Source organism: Eulemur rufifrons, unplaced genomic scaffold, assembly GCF_041146395.1.
Source record: "Eulemur rufifrons isolate Redbay unplaced genomic scaffold, OSU_ERuf_1 scaffold_515, whole genome shotgun sequence".
Classification (NCBI taxonomy): Eukaryota; Metazoa; Chordata; class Mammalia; order Primates; family Lemuridae; genus Eulemur; species Eulemur rufifrons.
The window spans coordinates 1,579-5,000 of NW_027183297.1; positions in this window are offsets into that span (position 1 = coordinate 1,579).

Genomic DNA, 3,422 nt, shown 5'->3' on the forward strand with positions numbered 1-3,422 from the left:
CGGGGACCGGGCCCTGGGTGGCCCTGGGTGGCGCGGGTGGCCGGCGAGGGCGACCCCTGTCGGCCCGCGGGCGCTCGTGGGCCGCGGCGGTCCCGTCCCGATGTTTTCTCCTCCACAAGTCCCCGTGCTGGGGCCGGGGACCGGGCCCTGGGTGGCCCTGGGTGGCCGGCGAGGGCGACCCCTGTCGGCCCGCGGGCGCTCGTGGGCCGCGGCGGTCCCGTCCCGATGTTTTCTCCTCCACAAGTCCCCGTGCTGGGGCCGGGGACCGGGCCCTGGGTGGCCCTGGGTGGCGCGGGTGGCCGGCGAGGGCGACCCCTGTCGGCCCGCGGGCGCTCGTGGGCCGCGGCGGTCCCGTCCCGATGTTTTCTCCTCCACAAGTCCCCGTGCTGGGGCCGGGGACCGGGCCCTGGGTGGCCGGCGAGGGCGACCCCTGTCGGCCCGCGGCCGCTCGTGGGCCGTGGCGGTCCCGTCCCGATGTTTTCTCCTCCACAAGTCCCCGTGCTGGGCCCTGGGTGGCGCGCGTGGACGGTGAGGGCCTCCCTGGCCCTCTACGCCACGGGGGCCGACCAGATGTCCCTGAGTGCCCCTTGTCTGCTGGCGCTGGGGACCTGCTGGGGACAGGTGGCCGTGTCGAGTGTCGTGGGGGCAGGCGTGTTCAAGTGGCTCGGTCCCCGTCTTCCTGCGCGGTGTTTTTGATCACCTCATATCGTCATCTTCCGCCTGCAGGTTAGTACTGACACGCTGTCCTTCGGCGACTGTCGCTGGAGGGGTTGGGCCTCCGCACGCGGACAGGGTTCTGGGTTCCTGGGGATCCAGCGCCCTGCCCTGTTCCCTTTGAGCTGACCGCCTGGGCCCGCGCGCCGGCTCTAGGGCGTCGGAGTGTCCCGACGGTGGTGCCCGCCTCTCGCGTTGGTCTCTTGTCCCCTCGAGAGACGGCACCCGGGGGAGGGGGGGAGGTTTGCGGCAACCTTCCCCCTTACCCCGCTGGCTCTGTGCCGTTGCGTGTCAGGCGGTCCTCGTCTTTGGGTTGTGCTTGGGAGGCGGGGCTGGCGAGGCTGAAGCGGGCTCCTCCGATCGCTGTCCTCGCCGGCCTGACTGACCTCCCCCAACCCTCCCCGTCCTCGGGGCCTGATCGATGTGGTGACGTCGCGCTCTCCCGGGCCTTGAGCCGCGTGCCAGGCGAGGGACGGTCCATTCATGGTGAATGGTGGCCGCTCTTCTCGTTCTGCCCGCGGGCACCTCACCTCTCCTTCCCCGCCTGTGGGCGGTGCGTGGGAGGCGCGGGTGCGAGACTATCCGGCCCGACCGCGGTCGCCCCGCCCTCGGCCTCGTGGCGTTGGCGGGGGGTCGTGAGTCCTCTTGACGCAGCGGGCAGCCCTCGCTCGCCCTGTGTGGCTGTTGCCTGGCCGGGGTCCCCCCTGCCCGTGACGGACGGGTGCGGGGCCGTGCCGCCCGCCCGGTCGCGCGCCCCGTTTGGCGCGCGGCTGCTGGGTCTGTGTGGCCCTTTTGTGGTGCCCCCGGAGCGCACCGGGTTGTTCTCCAAGGTGCCCGAAACCGAGCGGTGGTTGTCGTCCTCGTTCCCGGCGTCCCCCTCTGGTCGCCGCTGCAGCGTCTGCTGCGTTGGGTACACCCTCGAGCAGCGTGCTTGGGGTTGGGGGGGTCGAGGCGGGCAAGCCTAGAGGCATCCTCCTGCGCTGCGTGGGCGGGCGGGGGGCGTTGTCTCGGCGTCCCCACGATGTGTGCGTGGCGGACTTCGAAAGGCGAGCGCACGGCTTGTGCTCTTCCCACCCTGCCCGAGGGGGGGTGGTTGCACGGTCGTGTGGGCGATCGTGGTGGGGCTGGGCCGGCGACGTGGTGCCGGCCGGCCCCGTGGGGGGCCTCTGCCACCGGCCTGGTCTGCCTCGGTGACCCCTCTCCCATACCGACGGGGGAGTGTTCCCCTCGAAGTGAGGGGGCTTTTGGACCAGGGGCCCCGACCGCGAACGCTCAGGAGTCGCCAACCGTGCGTGTTTTGCCCCATGCCGCAGACCCCCCCCCCACACCTCCCCCGGGGCGTGCCTGAACGCCTCCGCCCAGGGCCCTTACGGGGGCGACCGGGGGTCGGGGGCGATCCACCTTCGGCGAGAAAGCGTCTTCTCTAGCGATCATGGAGGCGTGTCCTCTTCTGGGGTTTGTCGGATCCCCCAGCCCGCCGCCTCTCTGCGCGTCGTCAGCCGCCGCCCCTGCGGCTGCCAGTTGTGCGTGGGCAGAGTTCCCTCCTCCCCTGCCGTGGGGGGGAGCGGTCCGCCGGCCCCCGCGGTGGGGGCCGAGTGCCACTCTTCGCCTAACGTGGTCCGCGCCTCCCCCCTGAACTCTGGGGGAGGGTCACGCCGGGCCGGGCCGGCGTTCCAGCTGTGAAGGGCGCCCGCGTGTGTGCGCTGCGTGCCCCGGCCGCGGGTCGCCCCGGTGTGCGCTGGGGGAAGGGGGTGGTGGTGCGGCCCGTCTCGCGCCCCCTCCCCATCCCCTGTGAGCGTGCGGCCCTCCACCCGGTCCCGTGCCAGGCCGCGGATGGATGGGCGCTCCCGTGCTGGCGCCTGTGGATTGCGGCTGGGGGGACCGCCCGGCCAACGAGGGGGTCGTTCCACCGGTGCACGGTGCTCCCCGGAGCGAGACAGGATTGGGAAACGGACGAGAATGGGATTAGGCGCGGTGGCGTGCGGGCCGAGGGCCGAAGGCCGGCGTCGCTCTGGGACGCCCCGGTGGTGAGGCCGTGGCCCCGTTGGGAGGGTCGAGGGGTGCCGAAGGCTTTGGCCGGCTGGCGTCACGGGCGCGTTGCGGGACCGCTCTCGGGTTTGGGGCGGTGGGATCCCGTGGCGTTGTTTCCCCAGTGGCCCGGTCGCGGCGCAGGTCTCGCCTCCCCACGGGCTCTCGTGCCTCGCCCTCGCGGGGTCTCATCCCTGTTCGAAAGGGTGCTCCTTCTCTCTTCCTCACGGCTGCCGACCGCCCCGCGACGAGCGTTCGCCCGACTGCGCTGCCCGAACCTGACCTCGCCGCGGGGAGGGGGCGTCGCCCTGGCCGCCAAGGCCCTGGACGGCGCCCCCCACCCCCTCGGCGACGTGCCTCGGTTGAACGGTCGGCGGGCCTCCGTGTGGCGGGCCGGACGGCGTTGGGGGGCGGCCGGTCGCGCGTGCGTGCAAGAAGAGCGTTTTTCCGGAGCTACACGCGACCGCGATGGCGGTCGGGGTCCGGGCCCTGCGAGGTGCGCGGGGGGTTTGGGGAGCTCGCCGAAGGCGCAGCCGGTCGTCCCAGGTGCCGCGGGACCGCCCTTGTGCGCGGAGGCCACTGGCGGTGAGATCCCGTGCGTGTCCTGGCCGGTGGGCTGCCGTCTGAGGCTTGCTACACCCCTCCCCTCGGGCCTCCTGGTGCCCGTCGGCCCCTTCCCC